The sequence below is a fragment of the Dermochelys coriacea genome, chromosome 12, assembly GCF_009764565.3.
Source record: "Dermochelys coriacea isolate rDerCor1 chromosome 12, rDerCor1.pri.v4, whole genome shotgun sequence".
NCBI classification, from domain to species: domain Eukaryota; kingdom Metazoa; phylum Chordata; order Testudines; family Dermochelyidae; genus Dermochelys; species Dermochelys coriacea.
The window spans coordinates 15,160,592-15,172,921 of record NC_050079.1 but is presented as its reverse complement, the minus strand read 5'-3'; the positions used below and the strand labels follow the sequence as shown (position 1 = coordinate 15,172,921).

Genomic DNA, 12,330 nt, shown 5'->3' with positions numbered 1-12,330 from the left:
ATGTAATATGATTTCAAAAATAGATTTCATATCTGAATATTGAAACAAATTTCAATGGTATAACAATCATTTTTTTTTGCTGAGAAATGGCCATTATTTTGCAAGATGTGCTTCAATGCAGTGCTGCAAAACCTCCTGTACAACTTAAAATTCATCTTATGTTAAAAGCTACATCCACTTTAGTGAATTAGAAAAAGCCTCCTAAAAATGATCATTTCCACCTTTGGAGAGGAAAATATTTACAAACAAAACACAAATATAGATACTTAGCTAATAATCATCATCCAGCTAGCCTATCTGTGTTCTGAAGAATTGTATTCCATAGTTAGCATGTTTACATTCATTCAGTTCTAGCTGCAGATTATGGCAATTAGATATTTATCCTCCATGGGTCTATTTAATGTACACTGTTTTTATTTATGTTGAACTTGAATCCATTATCAGAAACAAAGCTGCATATATATAAGCCTAACCAGTTGCTAGAGATGCATACAGACTACTGCTTGTTTACTTTGGGAAGACTAATCTTATTGCATGCATTAAAAATGTTGTACTTGTCACTGACTATCACAGCAAAATTGAAATCTTGGAACAATTTTATTTACAATTCAAGGGCTCCACATTTAATTCTTGCATCAGAATTTTTGCTTCACCCTTTTGTTAAAAAAGCTGAGGCACAGGGCAATATACAAAAATACCACAAACTAACCATGAATGCAAGTCATTTCATTTCTCTAACACAGTATTTCACTTAAAGATGTATCTAGAGGTCATCAGATTAGTCAATTTACCGTCTTTACCCCTTGGTTAATACACACTATACAACTGGCTATTTTAACTGTTTTGTGATATTCACACAGCTAGGGATGTTAACAGAAAAATTACTCCCTCCTTTGTATTTCTTAAGTAAAAGCTTAGCTGCTGTTTTTACTTACAGTTCTCAGCATTTCTTTGTCTTCTAAACCATTTTAGCTTTTAATATGAAAGTTTTATGAGTTATTCTATCAGAAAATTCAAACCTTTACTAAGTGACATGAACAGTTACAGTTGGTTTAAGTGTAGGTGGGTACCCCTTATTCCAAAAGAAAAAGCGATATATGGCATGTGTTAACATCTAAAGACTGAAAACATAGCCAGTAAAATAGTCTCCCAGACTCAAGGAAATCGCTACTTAATTCAACAAACATTTGTTTCAGCTCAGGCATTGCACTAGAAACTTTTAGCAGCTTTCTGGTTCAATAATATTCTGTTTGATATGTAGACTCATAACATGCGGCACAGCACCATCTGCTGGCTTGAACAATGGCTTTGGAGACTACATGGTCACGAAACCAAAATCAGTGATTCTCAAATCTATCCAAAATACAAAAGGAAGGCATTCTACTCACCTCAGTTCACCAAGGTTTCTAAGACTCTGCACAGATTCACTATATAAAAAGAGAGAGAGAGAATTGCAAGGTGTATGTGAAATGACATTTGAAAAACACGTAAAGATGTAATCTCAGCACGAAGGCCTTATTCAAAGAAATAAAGACGACAAGTTTCCTTCTTTATGGTCCACAGAAGATCTGCTTTTAAACTGTCTCTCAAACATTACATTCTTGCTCTAGTCTGCATGTACCTTTATGGGTGTGGTAGGTTTTTTGGGTCAACCAAGGGTTCAATGAGTAACCAAATATAACAAGTAGTTGTGTCTTAACTTAATCGTCACTGAAAATAGCATTTCTCAAGTAAAAGGGCAAAGTTATTTTATGTTTCTACTTGTTTCACATGGGCGTAAAAAGTAAAGAAAAAAATAAAAATAAACAAAAATGACAAAGAATTCATTTTCATTTTGTCAAGACTTCATACACACAAATGGAGCAAGTAAGCAAGCAATATTTTCAGTAGTACCATTAGAGGGCCATAGTAGCTAAGACAGCCTCAAAAACGCCTTCAGAGATATCTGAATGGTTGGTTTTCAGTAGCTGTTTAAATAGAAATCTTAATTCTCTTTATTAGTGCTATTTCAGGAGACATTGATATCCACTTCCACTTTTAGGTGTTAAAAAGTGTATTTTGTTTGCTGATTCATAACAAAAAAAGAATATTTAAAAGGAAAAACTATGCAATTTCCATACCCACACGAACAAAAAAAGCACTTTTCCAGTCCCCAAATAGCTGAGCTTTATATATCTGTGTGTGTGTCTGTGTGTGTGTGTATGCCAGCAGCAGAAGCAGATTTGTGGTAAAAATTAAGGGCCAAATTCTGTAACATCAGTACGATTGCTTGCATGAATAAGTGCTACTCAGTATGACTAAAGCTGCAGAATTGGGTCCTAAGTCTTTGTTCTGTCTTACAGCTGAGTGAACCAGCTCATAGTAGCAGAACTCTATAGACTGGAAACGCAAATTCTAGTTACACTTGTCCCTGTAAATTATTTTGTTGACTCGATGCCTGTTTCATAAGGTATGTAGAGGCCTTTGCTGGTGCAAGCGCATACTGAAAATGTCACACATTTAGTACCCAAGGTGGGCTTTTGATTACGATTCCCTTTGTGCCAGCTTGGAGATGCAAAGCAACTAAGGAAGAGTGCAAAGTATTCTGGGAAATATTAGCAAGGCACAGTTGACCAACGTTAGCAGAGTTACCTCTTGGACATAACTGGCAGACTTCTTCCTTAAAAATCCTACTGCTGATCTTCCCAGGAAAGCACGTGACTAGGACCTGATCCAGAGCCCACGGAAGTAAAGAGAAAACCTCCCACTGACTTCAATGGGAACTGAGTCAGGCCCTCAGAGCACAGCACTAAGAGGCAGGAGACCTGGGCTGTGCAGCCTAGTACAAGTCATTTAGGGTCAACTTTTACTCTCATTTGTACATACACACACACACACACACACACACACACACACTCCCCCCACCATCTCTGAAGTGGCTCTAATGAAATGAACAGTATTACTCCATTTTTAAATAGGTATAACTACAAAGAACACAATCTGGCCATTAGCCTCTGCGTCTCTGTTTCCCTATTTGTAAAATTGTGGATCAGTCCTTCTTTCCTATCTACCTACCTCACTATGAGGTTTAGCTACAGTCTGTAAAGTTCTATGTACCAGAAGCATTACGCATTATCTAGCGTGTACCATATACATATGTATGTAATTAGATGGAGTGATCTTGATTAGTGCATTGATTGTGTGAATAGGAAAAGAGTAAAGCAGGTAGTAAGAAAAATGTCATATAAAGGGATTGATCCTGCACCTCTAATGGGAGTTTTGCCATTGGTGGCATGATCGTGCCCCAAGATATGCAACAACAAGGAAGGACTTGAGTTTAAGATCATCTCTGCTATGTCAATATTTCTACCAAGTTTAATTCGGTGAGGTTTAATTCTATTTCAAATTATAGTATAACTGTCTCTTTCCTTTTAACTTTAGTGACTCTTGGTGGTTGGTACTTATTAAGTATAATTTTATTTGTCACTGTGGTGACATGTAGTTTCCTCAGACAGTGTGATGTGGCAAGAAAGTTTGTACGCTACGGTGCGTCAGTATGCAGTCAACAGAACTCACTGTTTTACAGAAGAAACAAAAGGTAACCAGAAGTGATATCTCACGGTAAGGCATATCATTCACAGATATCTCGCTGCAATACAGGAGGGGAAATGTGCATTGTCCCGGTATCTGTACAGGACCAATGCATGGTGCCACTACAAATGGCTTATTATTTTAACCCCTCTCAAAGATTCTAGAGGGATAACACACAAATTGAAGGAATCATTGAGATTTAATATAAAACGGAACATTGACAGATGTCGTGACAACAACAAGAGATGTCTGACGGTCTATTCCTAACCCCAGCGCCAAGTACTACAAGCTCTGTGCATGCTGAACTCTGATTGTGTAAACTTTTGTTCTGACATTTTTGCTACAGTATTAAACCAACTCAGTTGTTAAGAATAGATAGAGTTAAAAATAATCACGCTTCAGGTAATTAGGGATACTGTCTTTCTACTGACTTGCACTTTGGGTCAGATCTTTCCACTGTAAGTTCTGTGGGGCAGGAACTATACATGTTTGTAAGGTACCATGAATGCTAACAGTGCTCTCTAAATACAACATAAAACTAAAAAAAAAAAAAAAAAAAACCTCTTGACAAGCTATAACAAGTTTTGAAAAAGCTTCACTTTCATTAAATACCATTACAGTCAAACCCATTAAGAAATCAGGATTATTTAAAAAAACAAGGAATTGTTGCAGGTCTGTATATAAGAAAGAAGATAAACCCATTTATTAGATACTGAACATCATTTTCCAGAAAGAATCAAAATACTAGTATAAAAATTAACTCCACAAACTTTAAACCAACCATATATAGAAATGAGCTCTTATGCTTAAAGAAGACATCCCGTAATACGTTACATCCATTCACAGTTCTTGCTGCAGGTGTCAATCAAGAAAACACAAATAATTTTTACCTTTCTTAAGGCTGAATTTTGAAAAAGCGATATCTGTAAATATAACCACTTCTGTGCATAGTTGTGGTGTTTGCCTATAACAACAGGTCCACATCATGCAAGTATGCTCTGCATGTAAATCAGATAAAGTTAAGGAGCCAGTACCTAGATTTGCATATAATGTTCAAACGCAATAATTAATGCAGATTCCAAGGCTGTAGTTGATGCCATTAAAAAAAAGCATGGTCCAGTGTTACCGGATACAGACAAAGGAAAATATTCAATATATTCTGCTCTCTATGGTGAGTGTAAAAAAAAAAAATCTGCCCTGCAAGAATGAGTAATATAATAAAAACAAATTTCTCCAAACAATAAGTACAGTTAGTGAAAAAATAGGAAGAGATTTTTATGAAAATTTACCACTTTTTAAATCCAAATTTGAAATGTTGTCTATAATTGCCAAAATTGTGAAAACTTCCACTTGAGCTTTTTCCCTCTACTCCAAGTGAAAACAGTTACTTTAAATCTAAGGATGAAGTAACTTCACCAGCCATAAATCCCAAGCAGGCCAATGATAGATTAAACATCCCTTGGGATGGGATTTTCAAAAGCATTCAGCCTTGGCCTAATTCTGCCCCCACTGTATGCAACGGATGTTTAACCATTGGTCCCACCAAAACCAATGGTAAAACTCCCACTGATGTCAGTGGGGAAAAAAGCTAGGCCAAGACTGAGCAAGACTTGAAATAACCTTACCTTAGACCTTAGTCCATCCTGTGCTTTGCTGCACATTGGGGTACTCACATTTGCCATCCTTCCCTGTCACGTGCCCTTCTCTCTAAATCTGCCCATTTCATGTTGAGGTACTTGATGTCATTCAGAACTGTCCGTTTCCATGTTAGTCCCAGTCTCTCTCACATTCTTCTTGCGTTTTCTGGCTTCCATTCAAGGGCGGTATTTGGTAAGCATTTTTTTTCCATTCTCAGCACATGTCCCAGCCATTGATGTCCTCTTTTGTAGATTATTTGTGAGATGGAGCCTTGCCCAGTAATTTTTCTGACTTCTTCATTCGTCTTCCTATCTCTATATGTTATTCCCAATATTCTGCTCAGACATTTGTGATGAAATGCATCCAACTTTTGCGTATCTTTCTTGGCAAGTTGCCATGTCTCACTGATATATGTTGTGATGGCAACAACAATTGCTTTGCACACGTTCAGTTTTGTCTTGAGGGAGATGTTTTTGAGTCTTCCAAATGCACCGTTTGCCTTCCTGATTCTTCTTATTTCCTCGGAACTAGTACCAGGTTGGTTGATGGTACTTCCAAGATACGTAAAACTGTCCACCTTCTCCAGTTTCTCTTCTTCAATTTTGATTTCTGTCCCTACAGTCCATTAACATGACTTTACATTTCTTTGCATTGTATCTCAAACCATCTTCTCCATTACTTCTTTTACTTGTTTGTGCATTTTTGTAGTCCGTTGACTTCTTCATTGATAAGAGCAATGTCTTCACCAAAGTCTAGATCAAATAACCTTAAGTTGTTCCATTTTAGACCATATGTATCACTGTTGCATTGTATTAATCCAGGATCGATGACTAGCATAAACAAAACAAAAAAAAAACCAAACACCACTTGAAATAACACCCTGAGTTAAATAGGAAAGAGTTTATTAGTATGTGCTTCTTCCTGCCATAGAGCAATATTGGCCCAGAGTTACATTTGTACAAAAACATGATTTTCAGAAGGACAGTCACCCTGCTGCTGAATAGGTTGGCCTATCTCAGAGCCAAGCTCTATAATTTGCACTATTTACATAGTTTTGTGGACTGCAGCAGGACAGCCAGGCACAATTAATTTAACAGGCTGTTTCCAATTTTGTAATCCCTTACTGTGATGTTTGTAGCTCTTCTGCACTCTTCCATTTCTGAGTAACCTGTCTGTAAGAGTAGCTGCCATTTTGCACCATGGGCTTCATGCAGACGATTACAGAGGAGACCCACACTATGTCTTCTTCTGGGCACTTTACATTCTTTTTCCCTTCATCATAAAGTAAAATTTTTCAGCTTGAAAAAAATGGCTGTTTTTTATGCATGAAAAAATAAATATGCATGAAAATCTAGAGCAGTAATCTCAATTTGGCAGTTTTGTTGCACAGCAGAATACTATGGACCAAATTCTGTACTCTGTAATGCATGCCAGTCCTATTGGGATTCACTCAGGTTGCACAATGACAGCAGAGCTTTGTTCAGAAACTTCTAATGCCTTAAATTCTTATGCTACTTTCATGAAATGTATCCAATTGTTTGAACGCCATATTTTCAGCATCCCATAATAGTACAACTTTCCTCCACAACGGTAACTATGGCTCCAACTCAGCAATTTTATATGAACACTTACCTAATTTTAAACTCGTTAGCAGGCACACTGAAATCAATGCAACTACTCATATGCTTACAGTGAGTTAAGTGCTTAAAAGTACCTTACTCAAACAGGGCCTAAATGAGACTTTTAGAATAGATGTATTACAAGATACAACCATTTGAAGTAGTAGTACCTCAAAGCATTCATTCTCTCCCTCTTTTAGCTTTACCCTAGCATAAGGTCATCTTTGTCAAAACTCTGAAGAAATCCTACACCATAAAAATAAGAGCCATAATAGTTCCATTCATATTACGTTGAATCCAAATGATGATGTATGTCCATTGGTTTTCTGAAGGATCACAGGTTATGAAGAGTTTGTCTTTTAAAAACATTTTCCCCTAATATAAATGAGGATTCTGATAGCATATACAGCAAGAGGCACCGTAGAGTGAGAATAGCATGGCTAGCCTTAAGGAAATTTTTTTAAAATGTTCTTGCCTATTTTTAGATTAGCACACAAAATTACTGACTTATTGTGAGTTTCAGAGTAGCAGCCGTGTTAGTCTGTATTCGCAAAAAGAAAAGGAGTACTTGTGGCACCTTAGAGACTAACAAATTTATTTGAGCATAAGCTTTCGTGAGCTACAGCTCACTTCATCGGATGCATTTGGTGGAAAAAACAGAGGAGAGATTTATATACACACACACAGAGAACATGAAACAATGGGTTTATCATACACACTGTAAGGAGAGTGATCACTTAAGATAAGCCATCACCAGCAGCAGGGGGGGGGGAAAGGAGGAAAACCTTTCATGGTGACAAGCAAGGTAGGCTAATTCCAGCAGTTAACAAGAATATCAGAGGAACAGTGGGGGGTGGGGTGGGAGGGAGAAATACCATGGAGAAATAGTTTTACTTTGTGTAATGACTCATCCATTCCCAGTCTCTATTCAAGCCTAAGTTAATTGTATCCAGTTTGCAAATTAATTCCAATTCAGCAGTCTCTCGTTGGAGTCTGTTTTTGAAGCTTTTTTGTTGAAGTATAGCCACTCTTAGGTCTGTGATCGAGTGACCAGAGAGACTGAAGTGTTCTCCAACTGGTTTTTGAATGTTATAATTCTTGACGTCTGATTTATGTCCATTCATTCTTTTACGTAGAGACTGTCCAGTTTGGCCAATGTACATGGCAGAGGGGCATTGCTGGCACATGATGGCATATATCACATTGGTAGATGCGCAGGTGAACGAGCCTCTGATAGTGTGGCTGATGTGATTAGGCCCAATGATAGTATCCCCTGAATAGATATGTGGACAGAGTTGGCAACGGGCTTTGTTGCAAGGATAGGTTCCTGGGTTAGTGGTTCTGTTATGTGGTGTGTGGTTGCTGGTGAGTATTTGCTTCAGATTGGGGGGCTGTCTGTAAGCAAGGACTGGTCTGTCTCCCAAGATCTGTGAGAGTGATGGGTCGTCCTTCAGGATAGGTTGTAGATCCTTGATGATGCGTTGGAGAGGTTTTAGTTGGGGGCTGAAGGTGATGGCTAGTGGCGTTCTGTTGTTTTCTTTGTTGGGCCTGTCCTGTAGTAGGTGACTTCTGGGTACTCTTCTGGCTCTGTCAATCTGTTTCTTCACTTCAGCAGGTGGGTATTGTAGTTGTAGGAATGCATGATAGAGATCTTGTAGGTGTTTGTCTGAGGGGTTGGAGCAAATGCGGTTATATCGTAGCGCTTGGCTGTAAACAATGGATCGAGTGGTATGATCTGGATGAAAGCTAGAGGCATGTAGGTAGGAATAGCGGTCAGTAGGTTTCCGATATAGGGTGGTGTTTATGTGACCATCGCTTATTAGCACCGTAGTGTCCAGGAAGTGGATCTCTTGTGTGGACTGGTCCAGGCTGAGGTTGATGGTGGGATGGAAATTGTTGAAATCATGGTGGAATTCCTCAAGAGCTTCTTTTCCATGGGTCCAGATGATGAAGATGTCATCAATGTAGCGCAAGTAGAGTAGGGGCATTAGGGGACGAGAGCTGAGGAAGCGTTGTTCTAAGTCAGCCATAAAAATGTTGGCATACTGTGGGGCCATGCGGGTACCCATCGCAGTGCCGCTGATTTGAAGGTATACATTGTCACCAAATGTGAAATAGTTATGGGTCAGGACAAAGTCACAAAGTTCATCCACCAGGTTAGCCGTGACAGTATCGGGGATACTGTTCCTGACGGCTTGTAGTCCATCTTTGTGTGGAATGTTGGTGTAGAGGGCTTCTACATCCATAGTGGCCAGGATGGTGTTTTTAGGAAGATCACCAATGGACTGTAGTTTCCTCAGGAAGTCAGTGGTGTCTCGAAGATAGCTGGGACTGCTGGTAACGAAGGGCCTGAGGAGGGAGTCTACATAGCCAGACAATCCTGCTGTCAGGGTGCCAATGCCTGAGATGATGGGGCGTCCAGGATTTCCAGGTTTATGGATCTTGGGTAGCAGATAGAATACCCCAGGTTCACATTTAGTTCACATTTAACCTTGACCACTTTCACGTGACCTTAATAGGAAGCTAACTGCTGGAATTAGCCTACCTTGCTTGTCACCATGAAAGGTTTTCCTCCTTTCCCCCCCCTGCTGCTGGTGATGGCTTATCTTAAGTGATCACTCTCCTTACAGTGTGTATGATAAACCCATTGTTTCATGTTCTCTGTGTGTGTGTGTGTATATAAATCTCTCCTCTGTTTTTTCCACCAAATGCATCCGATGAAGTGAGCTATAGCTCACGAAAGCTTATGCTCTAATAAATTTGTTAGTCTCTAAGGTGCCACAAGTACTCCTTTTCTTTTTGACTTATTGTGAATAGCTCTTGAATAAATAATGAGTATAATGACCTCTGAAAGGTACAAATGTGCTACTGGTTGAGTCAATTGCAAAAGAACAATCTATGAATCTTGTGCTAAATTAATTATCTCATTAACTTTGACCACTTTCACGTGACCTTAATAGGAAGCTAAGAAATCGGACGATAGATACGCAGGTATGTGTTTGAAAGGATTTCCATCTGGGCATACACATTAGTAAACACTGTACACTTAGAGAAATTTGTAAATCTAGTAAGGGAGGAAATTAGGAGACTATGAATATAGTGAGTGTGAGAAAATTACAGACTGCAACCTCTGTGTTATGGCACAGTTCTAGATGACAGTTGTAACCTTCACCTCTGTCAGTCTTGTTAAGGAACATAACAGCAAGTGAAAACAAGGGGGAAGAGGGTGTGTTTTGTCACATACTCTATGGACATAACTACACTAGGAAACGTGTCAAAATCATAGTGTAGACAAGGGCATGTTGTAGTCTGAACAAATGTTACTGGCTCAGATAAGCCATAGGCTCTCCCAGTTAGGGTTACCATTTAACACAGGTTTCAGAGTAGCAGCCGTGTTAGTCTGTATTCGCAAAAAGAAAAGGAGTACTTGTGGCACCTTAGAGACTAACACATTTATTAGAGCATAAGCTTTCGTGAGCTACAGCTCACTTCATCGGATGCATCCGATGAAGTGAGCTGTAGCTCACGAAAGCTTATGCTCTAATAAATGTGTTAGTCTCTAAGGTGCCACATTTAACACACTAACATACAAACTGCCCTGTATACACTAGGGTTTTAACTAAAATATTAAACACCTTTTTTCCTAGTGAGGACAAGCATGCCCAAATCCTCTCTCGAGCGCATTGTTCAAGTGAGAGAGATGTGAGCAGAGGAGGTGCACTGGGCTGCAGCATCACACTACTCCAGAGCCTTTATTGCAGCTGTTGCTGTTGTTGGTTCACGCACACACATGCGTGCGGGATGGAGTCCAATGAATCTGCCTATTTTTGGAAACTCCATACAGGACAGCTCCCTCCATCCTGACAATCATATGCAGAACCTACTGAATTCAGAGCCTTGCAGCATCTTTAGTTTGTGCCAGAGGATTTGGCCTTTGGTAGATAACAGATGAAAAAGGCATTCAGGGTTTTGTTTTGCTATAAGCTCCAAGTTCAGACACAGACACAAGTAACAGGTTTCAGAGTAGCAGCCGTGTTAGTCTGTATTCGCAAAAAGAAAAGGAGTACTTGTGGCACCTTAGAGACTAACAAATTTATTAGAGCATAAGCTTTCGTGAGCTACAGCTCACTTCGTCGGATGCATTTGGTGGAAAAAACAGAGGAGACAGATTTCCACTCTATACGGCTAAATTCAGTGCCTTGCATAATCACAGGCTGCTACTCTGAAACCTGTGATTATGCAAGGCACTGAATTTAGCCGTATAGAGTGGAAATCTGTCTCCTCTGTTTTTTCCACCAAATGCATCCGACGAAGTGAGCTGTAGCTCACGAAAGCTTATGCTCTAATAAATTTGTTAGTCTCTAAGGTGCCACAAGTACTCCTAGACACAAGTAAATGATCCAAACCGATTCTACACATACAGAGAGTCTCCTAGATGATGTACAAGTGGCAGTGGAAAACCTTCAGGGCATATATGGGTCAAATGGTATTATCACGCATCAGCTGCAAATCCCAAAACTCTGGGCATTAGGCTGAAGGGAGAGAACGCAGCAATTCCAATCACATGTATATGCCATCCCCACCCCATCTGCAGGGTTCCATGGTGTGTCACAATAACCTTTTTTGCCTCCTGGCATCTCCACAGGGATTAGTTAGTAGGATGTACCATCATCAGTGCTACAGTACGCTGAACACCAGTAACCCAGGAAGGAAATGGGGCTGTTTATTTGCACAAGCTCCCACCACATTCTGTAGCTCAATGGGTCCTGATGCCAAGCTACTGTGGAGCTAATTCACTGCCCCTTCCATCCTACTCACGACAGGATGTTGTCAAATTTGGCATAGATGGGAGCAAGAGTTTTCTGTGCTCCTTGCTCATGTATAAGTCAATGTCAGAATGGAGTCCTAATATCAGTGATGTGAAAGTAATATGTGGAACTGTGAATTCCTTTTCTGATAGTGAAGCATCCACAATTAGATCCTGACTCTCAAATTCATTCATTATTAGCTATTTCTTAAAAATGTATTTCTGCAAATAGTTCTTTGTAGCCTGTTTGCAAGGAATATATTGTATTTGATAGACGAAATTCAAGTTGCTTTTACTGGCTATATCACAGTGATATCGTATGCTTTCACTTCCTGGCTGAGTGTACACAATTGTTAGAATGGGATGAAGACTGGAGAATATATTCTTCTCTGTTTTTCACTTTATTTACTATATGCATTTGACAGCACTTTGTGCATATGCTGTTTTACTAGTTCTCCAAAATAAACAATCAGTTCCCCTATTGTTTATGCGGGGGTTTCCCCACAGTAACGGGGAGGAGAATCTTTTTACAAAAATTTGCAAATAATATTGCAAACTAACAAGTTGACAAGGGGACCCAAGGCAAGGATAGCCCTGAATTTCCCCTGCGCTTCCCATAATTTCTCCTTCAAAATTATAGTTGCTATTGGTGGATGTCTCCTGATCTAGACTCTTATGGAACTAAACTAAATGGCC

At 39.3% G+C, this 12,330-nt stretch overlaps 1 long non-coding RNA gene across 3 annotated transcripts in view; it reads right to left on the bottom strand.

Moving 5' to 3' along the window:
• The window catches only part of LOC119841303, a 338,866-nt gene that overhangs the window by 197,359 nt on the left and 129,177 nt on the right, over positions 1 to 12,330 (bottom strand). For all 3 annotated transcript variants that reach the window (XR_006275069.1, XR_006275070.1, XR_006275068.1), the window contains exon 3: positions 1,389 to 1,427. This is a non-coding gene — a long non-coding RNA (uncharacterized LOC119841303). The remainder of the gene's footprint in view (positions 1 to 1,388; positions 1,428 to 12,330) is intronic.